General features: G+C 44.0%; 1 long non-coding RNA gene across 1 annotated transcript; it reads right to left on the bottom strand.

Moving 5' to 3' along the window:
• Window positions 1-2365: 2365 nt before the first annotated feature.
• On the bottom strand, window positions 2366-19082 carry LOC129380244 (uncharacterized). The gene is made up of 5 exons (XR_008615236.2): window positions 18955-19082; window positions 18425-18597; window positions 16949-17121; window positions 11677-11849; window positions 2366-2733 (listed from the first exon to the last, which is right to left on the bottom strand). It is a non-coding gene; the product is annotated as an uncharacterized lncRNA (long non-coding RNA).
• Window positions 19083-25248: the final 6166 nt, after the last annotated feature.

The following is a 25248-nucleotide window of genomic DNA, read 5'->3' as shown; positions in this document are numbered from 1 at the left end:
GACAGTAGTGCCTCACCAGGGCCCTTGAACACAAGGATTGAGGGGCATGTACGCTACAAAAGTGCCATAGCAGTAGAAGCCGCTAGTGAATAGGATTCACCACGAATCTCTAGGGTGGATTACTCGCAATACACCAACCTATTGTAAAAAAAAAAAAAAAAAAAAACTAACGCAGGTTCTATGCCCCCCCCCCCCAAAAAAAAAAAAAATTGACGGGTGGAGGAGAATGTTTTTGTATGCCAGAGGAATACTTTTTTCTTTGAGCTCCTCCTTCCCAACACGTTAACATTACATGAAGGACCGCCAGCTTCTCGCCCCATCTACCACAGACAGGAGGTTCATCCCCCGTCAACAGATTAGAGTGGATGTCATACGTGTGACCACTCCTTAGAAAGAAAATAACATCAGCTTGTGTTTTCGTTATAGGCGGCCTGCGTTTGAAGCCCTCAATAAACTCCATGTTCTTAAAGGAGCACTGACACAAAAATTTGAAGTCGAGATAACTTGTGAGATCGATTTAGTTGGTCACACACACATCGTCTATAAAATATCAGTGGCGAATATCGCTTAGAACATATTTAAAATCCATTTTCTACGTGCGCGCAGCCAACCGCAAAACAGAGCACCTCGCGACATTGACATCAAGCGGGATTGTAAATAGCCAAGAAAACGCTACGTCATGTGGCTACGTCACGAATTTTCGTTGGCTGCCATGCGGCTTACATGTGCTCTTCTCCTCTGTTGTTGCTTGTTCTAGCTGTTGTACTTGTAGTGGGACGCTCTCCGTGTCGCTGCAACTGCAGTTTTTGTCGTGTCCATCGGGATATTTCCCACACTATCAGCTTGACTGCGCTGCCACAACGTTCAACGCCGATTTGTTGTGTCTTACCATTGATTGTGGCCGATGCGAGGGTTTTGTTTAGGTTCGTCCTCGCCATCGCCGGCCGTAATATCTGAGTCGCTAAGTGATTGGCCACGTCTAAAGCGCGAGACACATGGCGCGATTTTCTGTGCGATCTGTAGTACGGCGCGTCGTGTGCGACTTGCCGCATGCGGCGATTCGGGACACATGGTACGAATGAGCGAGCGGCGGCCCAGAACCGGCGGCCCTGCGTGGAAGTTCGGAATGCTGCGTAACTTCGAACAGAAAGTGAAAGCAACCGTATTTGCACAGCTATCTTGTTTGAAACAAACGATGACAATGTAAACACGTCTGTCCGAGCACTGTAGACGTGTTTCCGCAAGGCCCCGTTAGCAGTATCGGATCCGTTGACAGCCGCCGATGGCCAAGAGCCGGCAGGCTCGCTAGGCCATCGAATCCGACACCGGTTGCGCTTGTGAGACGATCGCTTACAGCTCGTATAACGAAGTGCCTATGTTAGTCGGCACAACGTGTACACAGTTACGTCACACTTAAATTGCAGCACATTTGATTTCATTGGCGCCGACGGAGGCTAACGAGCATGCCAAGCGAGCTTGCGATCGCTGGGAGACTATGTAGACCTAGCTCGCCGGCCGTCTATCCGGGGACGAGGGTCATTGCGATGCGTCCGCAGCTCGTAATAAAGCGCCTAAATTCGTCAGCACAATCAATGCCTGAACATTTATGTTTCTCTTAAGTGAAAATACGGTTAGTTTTCCCGGTGCCGTTAGTAGCGATTAGTAAACAGGCCAGTCAGGCGAGCCGCTTCGTATACAGATGATTGCTGGCGCGTCTGCGCTTACCGCATCCGAGTAGAAATCACGCCAACGATTTACTATTTCGCACAACGTTTTATAACTCGCACTCATTCGAGGTCACTTTATTCTAGAAGTTATTTCGTGTCAGACACAAATTGTAGCCCATTTATGTGCCGCTATCAGCGGCGAAAGAGGCCCGCGTTTCGACCAGGGAGAGAAAAAAAAAAGAAACAGGCATGATCGGAGCGGCAAGGCGCCCGCTCGCCGGCCCCGCCCGTGTTGCCCCGCCCCGCCGGGCTTTTTGCGAACACGTGACCACTTTGTTTACATTCCCGTTTGTCCCGTCTCGTTGCTCTCTGGAACCGAAACTTCGACTGGTCGCTACAAAATAGACTGCAAATAATTACCTGTCGCGCTCTGAAGTAAATGAGGTTTCGTGCCGTGATTACTGGGTCATTAACTATTTATTAAAGCAGAAAAAACCGCGTGGATTTTTTTGTGTCAGTACTCCTTTAAGCCAGTGCCCCACGCACGCTGCCAATTGCTGCTCAGCTTCTTCCGTAAGGAAGTCGCAAATGAGTGACAGGGACAGCGATGGTAGAGTTGCTTGGTTCTTTTTTGTAGATGTGGCAATATGGTCGCAAGCGTATTATCATCGATGCCTCTATGCCCAGGCACTCGGCATATTATGATACGCTGACGAGATGTGTACACAGTGCACATGATTGAATAACGTCCAGTAAGTACAGGAAAGTTCTTTTATACATGATATAAAGCTTTGGCGACGTTTAATGAGTCTAAATGTAATTGTCTTTTGCAGTTTTAATTGCTTGATGTGTTTTCCAGGTGACAATATCGCGTAGGCATCAGATGTGAGGAAGCTCGTTTCCATGTGCAGAATGTCGGTTTCTGAGAAGGGTCTACCGACTGTAGCGTAAGAAACGCCAGAATGTGATTTAGATAAGTCGGTGACTTAGATGATCGCTTTCTTGAAGTTCGGCAATCAGGCGCTGCGCTGCTTTGAGGAGTCCCAGAATGCACTTTCCCAGAAGCCTAGGAAAGAACGAAGAAGAACGAGAGAACGAAGTAAACTTGTATTCTGTACAGTAGCTGTTTACGAGATGAACAAAATATGTCCCCTCAAGGTGCTAATTCTGTTCACCCGAATTTAGTTACCACAGTTCTTGCATCTTCAGAATCGTGGAAAGCGTACAGGCGCAGAACTGATTAAGAATTGAATTCTCCAGCAAATTCAGTCTAGTACGAAACATGGGCTCCATGCGGAAACTTTTTTAGTACATAAACTTTTTATTTCATTCTGAGTGGTAATCTGGAACTCACCATCTCCAGCACTCAAACATCTCCAAGCCTGGAGTGGCGTCTAACATCGGCTAAAACGCCGAGAACCACTGGGGCTATACTAATCGAATTAGGAAGGCCCACTAAGCTTCAACAAAGTCACTCCCTCACCAGAACAGGAATTGGCTTCCCTGGTGCAGTATCTGGCCAGTAACTCCCTCATGACTCCTACAATTAACCCACGACCCTCAGTCCCCAGCAGCTGCGGAGCACTGACCGAGGCGGCGGTTAGACCTGTAACGCAGCAGAGGGTGCTAAGAATCTCTGGACCCGGACAGGCCGCCAATGGAAACTGACGCTTGCAACACCCGAACCCTTTCGAGTGAGGCTAACTTAGCAGGACTCTTTGAGAAACTATCGGGCATTGTCTGGGATTTCATTGGCCTTAGTGAGGTTAGAAGAACTGATGAGGCTTATACAATACTGACTAACGGCGACGTGCTCTGCTATAGAGGACTCCCAGATAGGAGGTTATACGGGGTAAGATTCCTTACATAAGGACATAGCGGGCAACACTGACGAATTCTACAGCATTAATGAGAGGGTAGCAGTAGTCGCAATAAAACTTAACAGTTATAGATTAAAGGTGCTATAAGCCACACTCCAACTGAAGTAATAAAGCGCCAAACAGACGACGCAAGGAGAGACACGGACGAGCGCTCGCCCGTGTCTCTTCTTGAGTCGCCTGTTTGGAGCCTTAGTACTTCACTAACATGCACCAACTATCCAAACGAAAAGTTCTGCTTGGCTACGCTCCAACATCCAGTCATGATGGTGATGAAGTAGATCAGTTTTATGAAGACGTGGAATTAGCATGAGAAAAGCGCAAACTCAGTATACTGTAGTAATGGGCGACTTAAATGCAAAAGTGGGGAAAAAGCAGGCTAGTGAAGAAGCAGTTGACAACTACGGTGTCGGCTCTAGGAACACTAGAGGAGAGATGTTGGAATAATTTGTGGAAAGGAATAAGCTACGGTTAATGAACACCTTCTTCGGAAAGCGTAGCAGCAAAAAGTGGACCTGGAGAAGCCATAATGGTCAAACAAAGAATGAAATCGATTTCATACATTCTCCCAATTCTAGCATAGTGCCAGATGTAGAAGTGTTAGGTAGGGTAAAGTGCAGTGATCATAGGTTAGTGAGGTCTAGGATTCACCTGAATTTGAAGAGATAAAGTAAAATTGGTCACGAAGAAACTGGCCAACCTAGACGCAGTCAGGATAAAAGCGGACCAATTCAGGCTGGTACCTGCAAAGAAATATGCAGCCTTTGTAGATGACGTAGGGGTAATGAATGAAACCATAACTAGACTGACTTCAGAAGCAGCCCGTGAAATGGGAGACAATGCACCAAGGCAACCAGTAGGTAAGCTCTCCCAAGCAACGAGGAACCTAATAAAGAAACGATAAAGAATCGTACAGTCCAACTCGAGAGGTCAGATAAAATTCGCGGAATTGTCAAAACTGATCAACAAGGAGAAAGTAAAAGATATTCGAAATTATAACGTAAGAAAGACTGAGGAAGCAGCAATAAATGGACGCAGCATGAAATCAGGGAGAAGAAAACTTGACATAGGACAAGCCAAGATGTATGCACTGAAAGATAAGCAGGGTAATATCAGCAATTTCGAAGATATGGTAAAAGCAGCCGAAGAATTCTACACTTCCCTGCACAATGCCCAGACGAGCCAGGACACCTCCTTTGAATGTAGGCTCTTTCTATAATTTGCGATGAAGTTAGAAGAGCCTTGCAAGACATGAAATGGCGAGAAACGGCAGGAGAGGATGAAATAACAGTCGATTTAATGAAATATGGAGGAGAAATGCTTGAAAAGCCTGCGGCCCTTTATACGAAATGTCTCACGACTTCAAGGGTCCCATAGAACTGCAAGAATGCCAACATTCTACTAACCCACAGCAGACGTTAAACAATTGAAAAATTATAGGCCCGTTAGCTTACTTTCAGTATTGTATAAAATGTTCACGAAGATAATTTCCAATAGAATAAGGGCACCACTTGACTACAGACAACCAAGGGAAAAGACTGGCTTCAGGAAGGGATAATGTGCAATTGATCACATCCATGTAATCAATCAGGTAATCGAGAAATCTGCAAGCTTTCTACATGGCTTTCATAGATTACGAAAATGCATTTGATTCAGTAGAGATACCGGCAGTCATAGAGGCACTACGTAAGCAAGGAGTAGCAAGGAGAGGAGGCTTACGTAAATGTTTTGGAAATTATCTACAAAGATTCCACAGCTACCCTGATTCTCCACCAGAAAAGTAGGAAGATACCGTTAAAAACGGGGACCATCAAAGGAGACACAATCTCTCCAATGTTATTCACTGCGTGCTTGGAAGGAGTATTCAAGCTATTAAATTGGGATGGCTTAGGGGTAAGGATCGACGTCAAATAACTCAGCAACTTGCGGTTTGCCGACGACATTGTTCTATTCAGTAATACTGCAGACGAGGGGCAACAAATGATTGAGGACCCTAACAGAGAGAGTGTAAGGGTGTGGTTGAAGGTTAATATGCAGAAAACAAAGAGAATGATCAATAGCCTGGCAAGGGAAGGAGAGTTCAGGATCGCCAGTCAGCCTCTAGATTATGCGGAGGAATACGTTTACCTAGGACAATTACTCACAGGAGACCCTGATCATGAGAAGGAAATTTACAGAAGAATAAAATTGGGTTGGAGCGCATACGGCAGCCACACTCAGATCCTTACTGGAAGCTTACCATTATCACTAAAAAGAAAGGTGTGCAATCAATGCATTCTATCGGTGCTAACTGACAAGACTGACAAAGACGCTAGAAAACAAGTTAAGGACCGCACAAAGAGCGACGGAACGAAGAATGATAGGCGTAACGTTAAGAAGGCGGGAAGAGAGCGGTGTGCATCAGAAAGCAAAAGGGCATAGCCGATATTCTAATCAACATTAAGAGGAAGAAATGCAGCTGAGCAGGTCATGTAATGCGTAGGTTAAATAACCGGTGGACTGTTAGGGTAACAGAATGGGTTCCAAGAGAAGAGAAATGGAGTCGAGGACGGCAAAAGACCAGGTAGGGTGAAGAAAATACGAAATTCACAGGCGCAAGTTGGAATCTATTGGCGCAGCACAGGGGTAATTGGAGATCGGAGGGAGAGGCCTTCGTCCCGCAGTGTACTTAAAATATGTTGTTGTTGATGATGATGAAACTAATGTCTTGAATACACGAAAGCAATTGCCCAGCCACTAGAAATATATGCTTTATATCTGTCAAGTATAATGGAGAACAAAGAAAGTGAACAAGCTATATGACGATGTAGACACCTCTGATTTTGAAACACCTCTGATGGAACCTGTGTTGCTACATGCACAGGCGGAGAGTTTTCAAGTATTCATTTTTCCTGGGGGGGGGGGGGGGGGGGTGCGACCAGCTCTCCGAACCCCATATTATATATATAATGAACGACAAGAAAGGGGGTCAAACCGAGGGGCCCGATTTTTATGAATCATATAAGCCAAAACCAGACAACTAGGACAACACAGAGGAAATGGCTTGTCCTTACTAATTGATATGAAATAAAATTATAAATTCATGGAATTGAAAGTGGATGAAAAAAAAAACAACCCTCCAAAGGTGGGGAACGATGCCACGTCTTCGCATTACGCGTGGGATGCTCTACGAATGGAGCTACCGTGCGGCCTTCTTCCTATCCACTTTCTGGGGTATTTATGTGTTACTACTAGAGCTAACCGTGGGAGTGTTAGTCAGCGACACCGCTCACAAACCTCGGCTGCGGATTTGCATGGAGCATCCTTTCTGCCGCAGGCGTCACGAGTACGTGATCTTTTTAGGAGAAGGCCATTGGTCAATAAACCCACATGTGCTACCTGGAGGCATCAATGTTGCCGGATACGAAACTCTCGTTATGTAATCAACGAGAAGAAAGGGGGTTAACGGAGGGGCTGAATTTTCGTTAATCATATAAGAAGCTAACAAACAAAGGCACAAAGGACAACACAGGGGAAATTACTTGTACTTACTAATAGAAATACAAAAATTATAGATTAAAGCAATTGAAAGTGGATGGGTATATGCAAGACCTCATAGTAGGAGACAGTTCAATTTCAAAGCCCGAGTTCTCTCGGTGGTACCAGTACTGCTACGCCTTTCCGGCAGAACTGCGGCCTCTCTCTCTCTCTCTCTCTCTCTCTCATATATATATATATATATATATATATATATATAATCTTTGTGAGTCTGAGCATTCGCGCTGCTACGCATGACTGTTGTTGATCCTGATTTCGAGTTAACCCGGCTTGGCCTCATTTTGGTTACTAAGTGAATTATGCAGTGTTCCTCAACTATCATGTACCAAACCTAAAAACGTGCAGTTGCGTTACTAGATGAAAATCTAGTGCATAGCGTTTCAATTCAGCGCATATCCCTGCACTTTCTATACCCTAAGACAACAGCTATCACAGCTTGTTTCCCACTAACACCAAACGCGGCGTGTTACTTCGGCCGGGGAGCGGCAGATAAGGCACTACAGTGGGATACAACTTAAGTCTGCAGTGAAGCCCTGCCCACGCCTCATTGTTCCATGGGGCGTGGGCATTGTTCTTCCGTGGGGCTGCAAATAGTTCGTACTTTTCCTGTTACCTAATTAGGCGGTAACCTCAAAAATAAAGTTATACGCGCGTTATTTTATACGTTTTCACTCCTCTATTATAGTGGAACAGCTCAAGCCTAATTATTAATTGAACTGAAATAAAAGGCTTGCTTCGCTGCAACTATTTCCTGACAAGTGTCACTTCCATTGTCAGTGAAGTTTCACGAGTAAAACGGCCTGGCCCCGCCCCCTTGTAGTCGGCGCCTAATGTCTAGATGGTTTAGATATATTGATCAGTGCTCTTGATGTGCATCTTAACATGTACAATTAAGACCACAGCGGCTGAAGGAGGCATATTAATCATATTAATGTCAGGAAGGACTGTTTTGGAGAAAAAAATTGTGAAACAAATTAGATTACACCCCTGATCAAGGAAGTATATAGCTCATTAGGCCTAACAGCGACCCGGTAACCCAAGTAACGCAAAATGTTGACGTCACGTTCTCTGAATGTGTCCAAATGTCGACTCATAACGTTGCCTACATGCTGCTAATGTCCGCTTTTTTGATCAACAGGCAACGTTGGGCCGTAACGGTATGGGAGCGTTGAGAAGCACATTCATGACATTGGCATAACATCAATTCAACGTCTTCACGATGTAACCTGAATGTTGCCTAATGTAGGTTGAGCTTTCAAGCAACGGATGTTTGCGACATTCAAGAAACACTAAAATGACATTGTAGAATATTCATAGCAAAACGACAGCATTGCTGTAAGCATATGACACACTCTTAAAATTTTTACATCCTTTGGGTCGTACCTTGTGGAACAACAATAATTATCTGTCCCGCTTGTGTTTCCTTTCTTGAAAACTCAGCCTATGTTTAGACGTCCGTAACACACTAAGGTGGTCTACGGAAAAGTACGCAGAAAAGTCGATATAATTGAGAAGTATAATAACTTTCGCCACAGAAATTTTAATCTAATTATTTGCGTTTTCACAGACAAAACAATTTTTCAAATTGAGTTCCACCACTACAATATTTTGGGTCATGCTTTCACTTCACCTCGTAGCATGTTGGCAGGACACACAAACCAACTAAATTTGTTGTGTAAAAAAAAAACAGGTCGTGTACCCGCAGTATATGGTTTTCATTTCGTTTTCTCGTACGGTATATTTGTATATTATACAGGCTTATCATTTTTAGGTTTTACAACGCTGCTCATCGTGTTTCCCCAATGGAAAAGCTGTCGAGCAGGAGAGACATGCAAGAACAATGCCGTTTTCTGTATCCATCTCTCCTCTCTGATTCACCCGTTTCATACTGGTAAACTTCATAAAAAATACACACTGCAGGGATAGATGTACGCGTGCACATTAAAACTGCACTAAAAATGTCAATACAGCGTAGACAGGGAGAGGTGAAACCTGTCCAACTTGAAGAAAGCTCTCATAAACTGAAGCGAAGTTATGCAACAAGTTCAGTAGTTGGCATGTCTGCCTGGAAAACGCTAATTCCTACAGTGGCTCGAGTTAAATTCAGAGTCGCTGCAGATGGGGTGCAATCCTTCCTAGGCAAATGCCATGAGATGGTGCCTGCAGGAGACAGGCGAAACTACAACATGCAGTAACCCGCTGATTGAAGATTACAAGTGCGCTAACTGAAGTCCCTATCAGTAGCTGTCACCAGTAAAACACACAATAATGGGCAGCAAGTGGCACTACATGCCCTATCAACCGCGCCTTCGTATTCCTTAGTATGACTGTGGGGCAAGCAAGGAGAAGCACTTCGAAGTATTCCATAAAACAAGGGATTATTCAAGGAAAAACACTAATCTGTCAAGAGCATTGCATGGAACAGACCAGGCAAGTTGCCTTCAAGCTGTTAAACTCGGAAAGCTTAGGTGTAAGTATTGACGGCGAATATCTCGGCAAACTTCGGTTTGCCGATGACATTGTTCTATTCAGCGACACTGAAGACGAGTAATAACAAATGATTGAGGACATTGACAGAGAGAGAGAGCAAGAATGGGCTTGAAGATTAATGTGCGCAAGATAACGATAATGATCAAGAGCCGCGCAAGGGAACATCAATTCAGGATCACCAGTAAGCTTGTAGAGTCCGTGGAGTACGTTTACCTAGGTCAATTATTCGCAGGGAACCCTCATCATGAGAGGGAAATTCACAGAAGAATAAAAATGGGTTGGATCGCATACGGCAGACATTGTCAGCTCCTGACTGGAAGATCACCGTTATCATTGAAAAGGAAGGTGAATTGAATTTTACCGGTGCTCACATATGGTGCAGAGACTTGGAGATTCACAAAGAAGCTGGAGAACAAGTTAAGGACGGCGCAAAGAGCGATGGAACGAAGAATGCTAGGCATAATGGTAAGAGACAGAAAGAGTGGTTTCGATCAGAGAGCAAATGGGTATAGCCGATATTGCAACTGAAATTAAGAGAAAAAAATGGAGCTGGGCAGGAACTGTAATACGCAGGTTGGATAACTATTGGAAAACTAGGCTTGAAGAATGGGTACCAAGACAAGGGAAGCCCAGTCGAGGGTGGCAGAAGTCTAGGTGGGCCGATGAAATAAGAAAATTTGCGGGCGCTAGTTGGAATCGGTTGACGCAGGACAGGGGTAATTGGAGTTCGCGCGGAGAAGCCTTTGTCCTGGAGTGGAATTTAAAATTGGCTCGTGATAATGATGATTATGATGATGATGATGATGATGATGATGACGAAAGGGACCCAAGTTATGCTTACGCATACTACCAAAACAAGGTAAGAACAAGAGGGCAAGGAGCTGCTGTTACAGACAAATCACATGACAAGATATAAACGGTAATTCCACGTGTATGCCGTTGTGCTGGCTGCCGACTAAGGCCAGAATAGGGCAGAACTGATAAACAACGGCAACCAGGGGATTATATGAATAAGCACTAGATGACGGGAAATGAGACGACGTATCCAGTTACCTAGTGTAGGTGCGTGTTATGCAAAACCAATTAGCCAAACAATATATGTCAGCAAACAAGGAATCTCGCTGGCCTTGGCTTCGATAAGTAACGCTTTTGAATAGCTTTCATGAAGTGCACTGGTTGAAGCGTTAAGTTGAAGTGAAGATGAGCAACAAGTTCCGTATATGGCATGTCTGTTTCCAAAACGCACATTCCTACCGTGGCTGGACTTTAATTCACAGTGACAGTAGTTGGGGTGCAATTTTTCCGAGGTGGTGCCGCGAGGTGGTGCCTGCAGTGGACAGACGAAGCACCGGTTGATTGATGATTAGAAGTGCTCTAACTGAAGTCCCTATCAGTAGTTGTCACCAGTAAAAGACAACATTAATGGGCAGCAAATTGCACTGAACACCCTATAAACCGCGCTTCAGTATGCTCAGTATGATTGTGCGGCAAGCAAGGAGAAGCGCTTCCAAGTATTCCATTGAACAAGGAATTATTCTAGGAAAAGACACTGATCTGTCAGCAGCATTGAATGGAACAGACCAGGCAAGTTGCCTTGTCAGATATGGAGCAATTGTTCAATACACCGCCCTAAATGGGCCTATAAGCCTGGCTGATGCATACTACCAAGGAAACAAGGGAAGAACAAGAAGCAACGAGGTGATGTTACTGACAAATCACATGACAAGATATACACGGTAACTACGTGTGTATGCCGTTATTCTGGCTACCGTCTAAGGACAGAATAGGGAAGAATTGATAAACAGCGGCTACAAATGAATTATGGAAATAAGCGCTACGGAACGTGACATGGGAGACGAAGTGTCCAGGTTCGTGTTATGCAAAACCAACGAGCCTAACAATATCTGTCAGCAAACAAGGAATGTCGCTCCTCCCTTCTGCTCGGGCCTTGTCTTCGGCAAGTAACACTTTTAATAGCTTTCCTGAAGTCTACTCGTTGAATCGTTCAATCCAGCTTGAGGCATCCCTAGTTCTAGCACAATAGTCCAGTCATCATCTGCCTATTGCAGAGTAGAATACTAGACAAGAGATATGAAGTCACTTACCCGAGGGCCGAAGTGCCTCAATACATTTTCGAGAATGCGAAACACCACCCTTGAGTAAGGGGTCGGATCTTCCATCGTATGCGTCTTGCCAGAAGGCGCTGGGATGCTCACATCCACACCATCTTGTACTCCCTTTCAAATACCCGCTTCTGGCTGCTGCCCTCGGGAAACACCTGGACACAGAGGGGAAAAATGTGACAGAACACATTCAAGAAACGTGACCTACAGCAGAGACTTTTTTCTGGGTGAGGCACTGAGAATGAACTAAACAAATGTTTGTAAAATGCTGCACATCGTGTTTCGTCAGAGGAAAGGCTGTCGAGCAGGACAGACGTGCAACAACAATGCCACTTATGTGTCCCTCTCTCCTCTGATTCCCTCGTCTGATACTGACCAGCTTCGTACAAAATGCACACCGCAGAGATAAATGTACGCGTCCACATTAAAACTGCACAAAAAAGTACACTACAGCGAAGATAGGGACAGGTGAAACCTGTCCACTAGAAACAAGGTCGCATGACCTGAAGCGAAGATATGCAACCATTTCACTACTACGCATGTTCCCCTCCAAGACGCAGATTCGTACATTGGATCGAGTTAAATTCACAGTGACAGCAGTTGTGGTGCAATTTTTCCTCGGCAACTGCCACGTCGTAGTGCCTGCAATGGCCACGCGAAGCACCAACATGCAGTAACCCGTTGATTGTTGCTTAGAAGTCCATATCAGCAACTGTCACCAGTAAAACACACAACAAAAACGGGCAGCAAGTGGGACTGCATGCCCCATCGACAGCGCTTCAGTATTGCTTAGTATGATTGTGCGGCAAGCAAGGAGAAGCGCTTCCAAGTATTCAATTGAACCAGGGATTATTCTAGGAAAAAACACTGATCTGTCAGCAGCATTGAATGGAACAGACCAGGCAAGTTGTCTTGTCAGATATGGAGCAATTCTTCAATACACCGCCCTAAATGAGCCTACAAGCTTGGCTGATGCATACTACCAAGGAAACGAGGGCAGAATAAGAGGGCAACGAGGTGGTGTTACTGACAAATCACATGACAAGATATAACCGGTAACTACGTGTGTATGCCGTTATGCTGGCGACCGTCTGAGGCCAGAATAGGGAAGAATTGATAAACAGCGGCAACCAATTAATTATTAGAGTAAGCGCTAGGGAACGGGACATGAGACGTAGTATCCAGTCACCTAGTGCAGGTGCATATTATCCAAAACCTATGAGCCTAACAATACGGCTCTGCAAACAAGGAACGTCGCTGCAGCCTTCCGCTTGGGCCTTGTCTTCGACAAGTAACGATATTAGGCAGCTTTCATGAATTCTACTCGTTGACGCGTTCAATCTAACTTGAAGCATCCCTTGTTTTTTATTTTATGTTTATTTAAAGCTACCTTACAGGCCTCAAAGTTGGACACTGAGCAAGGATTGCAGTACATAGAAAATACATATAAAACAGTATCAGTTTACAAACAATAACTGTAAGTGCAACCGAGACTTAATATAATTATTCAGTTTACGATTAAGTGGGGAAGAAACATATCATAACAAGGCATAAATCACACACGTTGTTTTCAATTACGTTGTGTAATTAAAACTAAAAGACAGAAAAGTTACTAACGCAACATTCCAAGGGAAGGGTAAACATAGCGACATAACGGTAATAATGCGAGAATAAGCTGTAAAAGTTGTGCAAGTACGCATTGTGTGACAGCTGTAAAACTTCACATTTCTTTAATCATGTAGTCAGTCAAGGCGTCACGGAATGAATCGCAGTTGGACCCGCATGCAATCCTCTCCGGGAGCGAATTCCATGATCTGGTAGCACGAGGAAGAGCTCAGCGATGGAATGCATTTCTAGAACCGTAAAGGCAGGCGGGCATAGCTGAAATGGTTATGAAACCTAGGTGACGTGGAGTAGGGTCGTTTCGAGCAAGCGGGTGTTCGAGTGGAGTGAAGGAATTTGTGGAATAGTCATAAAAGGGCAATGTCTCGGCGAGCGCTCAAGGATTGTAATGAATGCTCAAGTTTTATTTGTGTTACACTGGAATGGTAGCTGTAATGGTTTATACTGAAGCGGCTTGCTCTGTTCTAGATCCGTTCTAGAGTTTCAATGAGATATTTATGGTGAGGGGACCAAATGGCAGATGCGTACTCGAGCTTGGGACAAACGAGAGTTAGGTAAGCTAGTTTGCGAACATTAGAAGGAACATTTCTTAAGTTGCGTCGCAAGTACCCAAACGATTGGGAGGCGTTAGCAGAAATGGACGTGACGTGCTCTGTCCAAGAAAGATTCGATGTGATTAGAACTCCTAGATAGTTATATTGTGTAACCGCTGCAACAGTGTAATTATTAATATGGTAAGAATATGGTAAGGTATCCGACTTTCCGGTAAACGACGTTACTTTGCATCTTGAGGTATTTAAAGTCATTAGCGATTTATTGCACCAGCTAACAGTCTGTTGAAGGCCTTGCTGAAAAACGACATGATCATCTGAATTTTTGTTTGGGCGATAAATTAAGCAGTCGTCGGCGAATATTCTTATAGTGGAGGACAAATTCTGAGGTAGGTCGTTAATAGAGAATACAAAAAGACGGGGACCGAGGAGGCTACCTTGTGGTACGCCAGAGGAAACGTCTGTTACGGAGCAAGAGTAGTTATTTGCAATAGTAAACTGCTGACGATTAGACAAAATGTTACGGCGCCATGACAAGGTAAGACAGTGCAATTTGAGTTCGGACAGTTTTGATATTATGCGACAATGTGCGATATGGTCGAATGCCTTCGAATAATCAAGAATCATATTGTAAGGAAGAACTTAAGATAATGTGTAGATCGGTTCTAAATTCAAATAAGTGTCTCGCATGAAAAGCCCTTCCTAATACCATGCTGATTATGAAAAAGGAATTTGTTAGTCTCATGATATTTGTAACTCTGCGAAGCGGTAATATGTTGAAGCAGCTTGCAGGGAATGCATGTCAAGGAAATGGGACGATAATTCTGACAGGAGTTCCTGTTGCCATGTTTAAATACAGGTACAACTTTCGCCAACTTCCGATCTGCGAGAAGGTGGCCAGTCTCAACTCACTGTCTACGTGAAAGAATGTTACTTGATAATTCTACCATATTCTTTAAGATCTTTGAGTTCACGCCTTCTATGCCACACGAAGAAGACATCTTAAGATTATTTATGAGACAAGAGAGGCCCTCCAATGTTTCTTCAATAGGTTCCATATATTGCTAGCTTAATCCTAAAACATAAGGCATATTTGAAGTGTTTTTCTGTGTAAATACGGAGCTGCAGAATGAAATAAAACCTCCGCACCTTTCGTCGTCTCGAATGGGACTAATGTTGCTATTTTATAATGCCACTTGATCGGATTCGTCGTTGGCTTTAAATAATTTTCTAAAACTTGGCAGGATTATTCTTTAGCAGTTCAAGAAGATAATTACAAAAATATTCATATTTAGCTTCACCTAAAGCTGAGCCGTGCGATTTAAGATACGTTTTACAATTGTGCACGCAGCTGATGTGCGATCTCGCTTAGCAATATTGTGGAAGCGTTTTGTCTTGTTCCTCATCTGCTGAAGCTTTCTTGTAAACTAAGGGTTCAACTTATCGTTCGTTATATTAACGAGTGGAACATACTTCTTTATTATTGGGGACAGTGTCTTTTTGATCATGAGCCAGTTTTCTTCAACAGATCTATCGTAAAATGATGGCCACATTGTGTTTTCGAAGAAAGTTTCAAACTCTGAGCTTATTGTTTTATAGTTGCCGTTATTATAACCACGAATTTGCTTTCTCGTTACACCCGTAACCGGTGGTGTTGTTTTTATTGTTATTTGGAGCAAATAGCGGTCGCTCAAACCATTCAAATATTCTATGTGACCAATTGTTTTAGGTGCAGTAGTAAGAAAGAGAGCAAGAACATTGGCCCCACGTGTGGGTTTCGTGAGAGCTTGAGAGAGATTCAAATCTAAAGACAAGTTGATGAATTCGGACGATATATGACAAGGAGATCATAAATGAGTTCCATGGCCTTGTTGATTGTGTTGGGAAAGCATTCATGAAAGAATTGTTAGAATCTGGTGCACGGTAACAATCACGTATTATTATCCTCGAAGATGAGATCGTGCAGGCCACCGAGACAATCTCGAGATGAGAATTTGTGTTGACCGAAAATGACGTATTTCTTTTCTTTACCCCAATCAGGACTCCCTCCCCCGTTTTAAGAGAGCGGTCGCACCTATATATGTCATACATGTTTGAAGATGAAAAGATTTCATCACTCTTTATTGCAGAATGCAGCTTGGTCTCTGTGAAAGCGATAATGTTGGATTTACTGTCTACCAAGAGGGAAGAGATGAGATCACGCTTTGAGAATATGCTTCGTATGCTGGCATACGGTATCGATAGCGAGGCTGAAGTCAGGGTTAGTTTTACCGGTTGGTGAATCTGTGCGCATGCCCCTAACCGTAGCTATCCATTTAGTGGGGCAACTGCACTTGCAGAACCATCGTAGAGATAAATTCTTGAATCAATACGCATCTTGTCCACTGAAATATTAAAAGCGTTATTCTGGGTTGTTGCAAATTCAATTAGCTTTAGCCTGGCACGTCGATTTTCCGGTGAAAAATGTTCGCGAATGGAATATGACGTTCCCTTCAGTTTGTGTGCTGAAGAGAGAATGCGATCTTTGTCCTTAAAGACGGTTAGCTTGGCTACTATGGGTCTCCGCTTGTCTTCGCTACATTTTCATAAACGATGCACCCGCTCAAATGTTTGTTCATTTATTTTGACGCCAAACATATCCACACAGAAATAGATTTTCTGCTCCGACTTTGCCTAGTCTTCTTTAGCGTTATCTTCCAAACCGAAGAAAAGCAGGTTGCAAAGCCGCACCCTATTCTCGGAGTCGTTACAGCGTGCCTTAATAACCACCACTTACTCAGATACAACGCGTACAGCGTCGGAATCTGTCCCAGCTTTATATTTCCGATTTAACTCCGTTGCTTTTTCCAAATACAGAATCTTGTCACTTAAGATTTTAATTTTGATAGCTTCAACTTGCTTCTCCCTGGCGGACTTCAAATCAGTTATCAGGGAAGCTTGACCCTCTTCAAGCCGGCGGATAGCATCTATAGCCTGGGCAATTGAATAAACCATTGTTGATCACTTGAGGTCCCAATCTTCCTGCCATCATCCGCCTAGTGCAGAGTAGAATGCTAGACAAAAGATGAAATGTCACTTACCCGAGGGCCGAACTTCCTCAATAATTTTTCTAGAGTGCGTGACACCACTCCTGGGTCAGATATCTGATCTTCCATGGTGTAAGTCTTTCCAGAAAGCGCTTGGACGCTAAGATGCACATCATCTTTCACTCCCTTTTAAATAGCCGCTTCTGGCTGCTGCCCTCGGGAAAGACCTGGTCATAGAGGGGACAGAACATATTCAAGAAACGTGGCCTATAGCTGAGACTTTCTTCTGGTTGAGGCACGGAGGAAGAACTAACTGAACGTTTGAAAAATGCTGCACATCGTGTTTCCCCAGTGGAAAAGCTGACGAGCAGGACAGATATGCAAGAACAATGTCGCCTTCTGTATCCTTCTCTCCTCTGATTCCCCCGTCTCATACAGGTCAACATCGTACAAAATATACACCGCCGGGACAAATTTACGCGTCCACATTAAAACTGCACAAAAAAAGGACACAACAGCGAAGACAGGGAGAGGTGAAACTTCTACAACTTGAACAAACATCGCATGAACTGAAGCGAAGATGAGCAACAAGTTCTGTATTTTGCATGTCTGTTTTTAAAACCCATATTTTTACCATGGCTATAGTTTAATTCACAGTGACAGCAGTTGGCGTACAGTTCTTCTTAGGGAAATGCCGCGAGGTGGCGCCTGCAGTGGACAGACGAAGCTCCAACATGCAGCAACCCGTCGATTGATGAATAGAAGTGCTCCAACTGAAGTGCATATCAGAAGCTGTCACCAGTAAAAGACAACATTAATGGGCAGAGAGTGGCACTGCAAGCCTTATAAACCGCGCTTCAGTATTGCTTAGTATGATTCTGCGATAAGCAAAGAGAAGCGCTATCAAGTATTCCGTTGAACAAGGAATTATACTAGGAAAAGACACTAATCTGTCCGCAGCATTGAATGGAACAGACCAGGCAAGTTGCCTTGTCAGATAAGGAGCAATTGTTCAATGCACCGCCCTAAACGAGCCTATTAGCCTCGCTGATGCATACTATCAAGGAAACAAGGGAAGAACAAGATGGCAACGAGGTGACGTTACTGACAAATCACATGACAAGATACAAATGGTAACTACGTGTGTACGCCATTATGCTGGTTACCCTCTAAGGCCAGAATAGGGAAGAATTGATAAACAGCGGCAACCAATGAATTACGAGTATAAGCGATAGGGAACGTGACTTGAGACGAAGTATCCAGTTACGTAGTGGAGGTTCATATTATGCAAAACCAACGAGCCTAAGAATATCTGTCAGCAAACAAGGAATGTCACTGCTCCCTTCCGCTCGGGCTTTGTCTTCGACAATTAACACTTTTAATAGGTTTCCTGAAGTCTACTCGTTGAATCGTTCAATCCAGAATGAGACATCCGTAGTTCAAGCATTGTTGATGATTTGAGTGCCCAACCTTCCTGTCATCTGCCTATTGCAGAGTAGAATGCTAGACAAGAGATATGAAGTCACTTACCCGAGGGCCGAACTGCCTCAATAAATTTTCGAGAATGCCAAACACCACTCTTGAGTAAGGGGTCGGATCTTCCATCGTGTGCGTCTTGCCAGAAGGCGCTGGGATGCTCACATCCACAACATCTTGTACTCCCTTTCAAATACCCGCTTCTGGCTGCTGCCATCGGGAAACACCTGGACACAGAGGGGAAGAATGTGAAACAACACATTCAAGAAACGTTACCTACAGCAGATACTCTTTTCTGGATGAGGCACTGAGAAAGAACTAAACAAATGTTTGTAAAATGCTGCACATCGTGTTTCCCCAGAGGAAAAGCTGTCGAGCCGGACAGACGTGCAACAACAATGCCATCTTATGTGTCCCTCTCTCTTCTGATTCTCTCCTCTGATTCTCTCGTCTGATACTGACCAGCTTCGTACAAAATGCACACCGCAGAGATAAATGTACGCGTCCACATTAAAACTGCACAGAAAACGACACTACAGCGAACACAGGGAGAGATGAAACCTGTCCACTAGAAATAAACTGACCTGACGCGAAGATATGCAACCATTTCACTACTGGGCATGTTCGCCTCCAATATTGCTGATTCCTGCAGTGGCACGAGTTAAATTCACAGTGACAGCAGATGGGGTGCAAATTTCCTAGGAAAATGCCACGTGGTAGTGCCTGCAATGGACACGCGAAGCACCAACATGCAGTAACCCGTTGATTGTTGCTTAGAAGCAAGTTCTCTAACTGAAGTCCACATCAGCAAGTGTCACCAGTAAAATACACAACAAAAACGGGCAGCAAGTGGGACTGCATGCCCTATCGACCGCGCTTCAGTATTGCTTAGTATGATTGTGCGGCAAGCAAGGAGAGGCGCTTCCAAGTATTCCATTGAACAAGGAATTATTCTAGGAAAAAACACTGATCTGTCAGCAGCATTGAAATGAACAAACCAGGCAAGTTGCCTTGTCAGATATGGAGAAATTGTTCAATACACCGCCCTAAATGGGCCTATAAGCCTGGCTGATGCATACTACCAAGGAAACAAGGGAAGAATAAGAGGGCAACGGGGTGGGGTTACTGACAAATCACATGACAAGATATAAACGGTAACTACGTGTGTATGCCGTTATGCTGGCTACCATCTGAGACCAGAATAGGGAAGAATTGATAAACAGCAGCAAGCAATGAATTATGGAAGTAAGCGCTAGGGAACGGGACATGAGACGTAGTATCCAGTTACCTAGTGCAGGTGCATATTATGCAAAAGCTATGAGCCTAACAATATGGCTCAGGAAACAAGCAACGTCGCTGCAGCCTTCCGCTCGGGCCTCGTCTTCGACAAGTAACGATTTTAAACAGCTTTCATGAATTCCACTCGTTGACGCGTTCAATCTAACATGAAGCATCCCTTGTTTTTTATTTTATATTTATTTAAAAAAACCTTACAGGCCTCAAAGTGAGGCACTGAGTAAGAATTGCAGTACATAGAAAATACATAGAATATATAGCATCTATAAAACCGTATCAGCTTACAAACTATAACCGTAAGTGCAACCGAGACTTAACATAATTATTTAGTTCACGATTAAGTGGGGGAACAAAACATAATAACAAGGTATAAATCACACACATTGTTTTCAATTACGTTGTGTAATAAACAAGACCAGAGTGTTAAACAGCATCAAATATTAACTAAAAGACAGAAAAGTTACTAACGCAGCATTCCAAGGGAAGGGTAAACGTAGCGACATAACCGTAATAATGCGAGAATAAACTGTAAAAGTTCTGCAAGTACGCATTGTGTGACAGATGTAAAGCTTCGCATATCTTTAATCATGTAGTCAGTCAAGGCGTCACGGAATGAATCGCAGTTGGACCCGTATGCAATCCACTCCGGGGGCGAATTCCATGATCTGATAGCACGAGGAAGAGCTCAGTGATGGAATGCATTTCTAGAACCGTCAAGGCGGGCATAGCTGAAATAGTTATGAAGCCTATGTGACATGGAGTAAGGTCGTTTCAAGCAAGCGGGTGTTCGAGTGGAGTGAAGCAATTTGTGGAATAGTCACAAAAGCGTAATGTCTCGACGAGTGCTCAAGGATTGTAATGAATGCTCAAGTTTAGGTATAATTGAAGTGTTCTCCTGTGTAAATACGGAGCCGCAGAATGAAATAAAACCTCCAACATTCGTTGTCTGGAATGGGAATAATGTTGCTGTTTTATAATGAAAATTGATCGGATGCTTCGTTGGCTTTAAATAATTTTCCAAAACTTGACAGGATTGTTCTTAAGCAGTTCAAGAAGATAATTACAAAAATATTCATCTTTAGCTTCATTCACCTAAAGCTGAGCAGTACGATTTAGGGTACGTTTTGCAATTCTGCCACGCAGCTGATGTGCGATCTGGCTTAGCGATATTGCGGAAGCGTTTTGTCTTGTTCCTCATGTGCTGCAGCTTTCTAGTAAACCAAGGGTTCAACTTATCGTTCGTTATATTAACGAGTGGAACATACTTGTTTGTTAATGCGGACAGTGTCTTTTTAAACATGAGGCAGTTTTCTTCAACGGATCTGTCGTAAAATGATGGCCACATTGTGTTCTCGAAGAAAGTTTCAAATTCTGAGCTTATTGTTTTATAATTGCCGTTATTGTAACCACGAATTTGCTTTCTCGTTACACCCGTAACCGGTGGTGGTGTTTTTATTGTTATTTGGAGCAAATAGTGGTCGCTGAAACCATTCAAATATTCTACGTGACCAATTGTTTTAGGTGCAGTAGTAGGAATAAGAACAAGAACATTGGCACCACATGTGGGTTTCGTGATAGCTTGAGAGAGATCGAAATCTAAAGAGAAGTTGATGAATTCGGACGACATATGACAAGGAGATCATAAATGAGTTCCATGGCTTTGTTGATTGTGTTACGCAAAGCATTGATGAAAGAATTCCTAGAATCTGGTGCACGGTAACAATCACGTATTATTATCCTCGAAGATGAGATCGTGCAGGCCACCGAGACAATCTCGAGATGAGAATTTGTGTTGACCGAAAATGACGTATTTCTTTTCTTTACCCCAGTCATGACTCCCTCCCCCATTTTAAGAGAGCGGTCGCACCTATATACGTCATACATGTTTGAAGATGAAAAGATTTCATCACTCTTTATTGCAGAATGCAGCTTGGTCTCTGTGAAAGCGATAATGTCGGATTTACTGTCTACCAAGAGGGAAGAGATGAGATCACGCTTTGAGAATATGCTTCGTATGCTGGCATACGGTATCGATAGCGAGGCTGAAGTCGGGGTTAGTTTTACCGGTTGGTGAATCTGTGCGCATGCCCCTAACCGTGGCTATCCATTTAGTGGGGCAACGGCACTTGCAGTACCATAGTAGAGATAAATTCTTGAATCAATACGCATATTGTCTACTGAAATCTTAAAAGCGTTATTCTGGGTTTTTGTAAATTCAATTAGCTTTAGCCTAGAACGTCGACTTTCCGGTGAAAAATCTTGGCGAATGGAATATGACGTTCCCTTCAGTTTGTGTGCCGAAGAGAGAATGCGATCTTTGTCCTTAAAGACGGTTAGCTTGGCTACTATGGGTCTCCGCTTGTCTTCGCTACATTTTCCTAAACGATGCACCCGCTCAAATTTTTTTTCATTTATTTTGATGCCAAGCTTATCCACACAGAAATAGATTTTCTGCTCCGACTTTGCCCAGTCTTCTTTAGCGTTATCTTCCAAACCGAAGAAAAGCAGATTGCAAAGCCGCACCCTATTCTCGGAGTCGTTCCAGCGTGCCTTAATAACCGCCACTTACTGAGATACAACGCGTACAGCGTCGGAGTCTGTCCCAGCTTTAGATTTGCGATTTAACTCCATTGCTTTTTCCAAATACAAAGTCTTGTCACTTAAAATTTTTATTTTGTTAGCTTCAACTTGCTTGTCGCTGGCATACTTCAAATCAGCTATCAGGGAAGCTTGACCCTCTTCAAGCCGGCGGATAGCATCTATAGCCTGGGCAATCGAATAAACCATTGTTGATCACTTGAGGTCCCAATCTTCCTGCCATCATCCGCCTAGTGCAGGGTAGAATGCTAGACAAAAGACGAAATGTCACTTACCCGAGGGCCGAACTTCAATAATTTTTCGAGAGTGCGTGACACCACTCCTGGGTCAGATATCTGATCTTCCACGGTGTGCGTCTTTCCAGAAGGCGCTTGTAGGCTACGATGCACAGCATCTTGTACTCCCTTTTAAATAGCCGCTTCTGGCTGCTGCCCTCGGGAAAGACCTGGTCATAGAGGGGACAGAACATATTCAAGAAACGTGGCCTATAGCTGAGACTTTCTTCTGGTTGAGGCACGGAGGAAGAACTAACTGAACGTTTGAAAAATGCTGCACATCGTGTTTCCCCAGTGGAAAAGCTGACGAGCAGGACAGGTATGCAAGAACAATGCCGCCTTCTGTATCCCTCTCTCCTCTGATTCCCCCGTCTCATAGAGGTCAACATCGTACAAAATATACACCGCAAGGACAAATTTACGCGTCCACTTTCAAACTGCAAAAAAAAGGTCACTACAGCGAAAACAGGGAGAGGTGAAACTTGTACAACTTCAACAAACATCGCATGAACTCAAGCGAAGATGAGCAACAAGTTCTGTATTTTGCATGTCTGTTTTTAATACGCACATTTTTACCATGGCTATAGTTTAATTCACAGTGACAGCAGTTCGCGTACAATTTTTCTTAGCCAAATGCCGCGAGGTGGCGCCTGGAGTGGACAGACGAAGCACCAACATGCAGGAACCCGTCGATTGATGATGAAGTGCTCGAACTGAAGTTCATATCAGTAGCTGTCACCAGTAAAACACACAACATTAATGGGCAGCAAGTGGCACTGCACGCCCTATAAACCGCGCTTCTGTATTGCTTAGTATGATTCTGCGGCAAGCAAAGAGAAGCGCTTCCAAGTATTCCATTGAACAAGGAATTATTCTAGGAAAAGGCACTGATCTGTCAGCAGCATTAAATAGAACAGACCAGGCAAGTTGCCTTGTCAGCCTGGCTGATGCATACTATCAAGGAAAGAAGGGAAGACCACAAGGGGAACAAGGTGACGTTAGAAACGAATCACATGACAAGATACAAACAGTAACTACGTGTGTATGCCGTTATGCTGGCTACCTTCTAAGGGTAAAATAGGGAAGAATTGATAAACAGCGGCAACCAATGAATTATGAGAAAAAGCCATAGGGAACGTGACATGCGACGAAGCATCCAGTTACGTAGTGGAGGTTCATGTTATCCAAAACCAACGAGCCTAACAATATCTGTCAGCAAACAAGGAATGTCGCTGCTCCCTTCCGCTCGGGCCTTGTCTTCGACAAGTAACACTTTTAATAGCTTCCCTGAAGTCTACTCGTTGCATCGTTCAACCCAGCTTGAGGCATCCCTAGTTCAAGGATTGTTGATGATTTGAGTGCCCAATCTTCCTGTCATCATCTGCCTATTGCCGAGTAGAATGCTAGACAAGAGATATGAAGTCACTTACCCGAGGGTCGAACTGCCTCAATAAATTTTCGAGAATGCCAAACACCACTCTTGAGTAAGGGGTCGGATCTTCCATCGTGTGCGTCTTGCCAGAAGGCGCTGGGATGCTCACATCCAAACCATATTGTACTCCCTTTCAAATAGCCGCTTCTGGCTGCTGCCCTCGGGAAACAACTGGACACAGGGGTGAAGAATGTGATAGAAGACATTCAAGAAACGTGACCTATAGAGGAGACTTTTTACTGGATGAGGCACTTAGAAACAACTAAACAAATGTTTGTAAAATGCTGCACATCGTGTTTCCCCAGAGGAAAAGCTGTCCAGCAGGACAGACGTGCAACAAGAATGCCATCTTATGTGTCCCTCTCTCCTCTGATTCCCTCGTCTGATACTGACCAGCTTCGTACAAAATGCACACCGCAGAGATAAATGTACGCGTCCACATTAAAACTGCACAAAAAAGGCCACTACAGTGAAGCCAGGGAGAGGTGAAACCTCTCCACTAGAAACAAGCTCGCATGACCTGAAGCGAAGATATGCAACCATTTCACTACTACGCATGTTCGCCTCCAAGACGCAGATTCGTACATTGGATCGAGTTAAATTCACAGTGACAGCAGTTGTGGTGCAATTTTTCCTCGGCAACTGCCACGTCGTAGTGCCTGCAATGGCCACGCGAAGCACCAACATGCAGTAACCCGTTGATTGTTGCTTAGAAGTTCTCTAACTGAAGTCCATATCAGCAACTGTCACCAGTAAAACACACAACAAAAACGGGCAGCAAGTGGGACTGCATGCCCCATCGACTGCGCTTCAGTATTGCTTAGTATGATTGTGCGGCAAGCAAGGAGAAGCGCTTCCAAGTATTCAATTGAACCAGGGATTTTCTAGGAAAAGACACTGATCTGTCAGCAGCATTGAATAGAACAGACCAGGCAAGTTGCCTTGTCAGATATGGAGCAATTGTTCAATGCACCGCCCTAAACGAGCCTATAAGCCTGGCTGATGCATACTATCAAGGAAAGAAGGGAAGACCAAGAGGGGAACAAGGTGACGTTAGAGACCAATAACATGACAAGATACAAACGGTAACTGCGTCTGTATGCCGTTATGCTGGCTACCTTCTCAGGCCAAAATAGGGAAGAATTGATAAACAGCGGCAACCAATCAATCATGAGAAAAAGCGATAGGGAACGTGACATGAGACGAAGTATCCAGTTACGTAGCGGAGGTTCGTGTTATGCAAAACCAACGAGCCTAACAATATCTGTCAGCAAACA

The sequence above is a fragment of the Dermacentor andersoni genome, chromosome 1 (assembly GCF_023375885.2).
Source record: "Dermacentor andersoni chromosome 1, qqDerAnde1_hic_scaffold, whole genome shotgun sequence".
Lineage (NCBI taxonomy): Eukaryota > Metazoa > Arthropoda > Arachnida > Ixodida > Ixodidae > Dermacentor > Dermacentor andersoni.
Note: the sequence above shows the minus strand (reverse complement) of the source record. Positions and strands in the feature narration are given on the sequence as shown.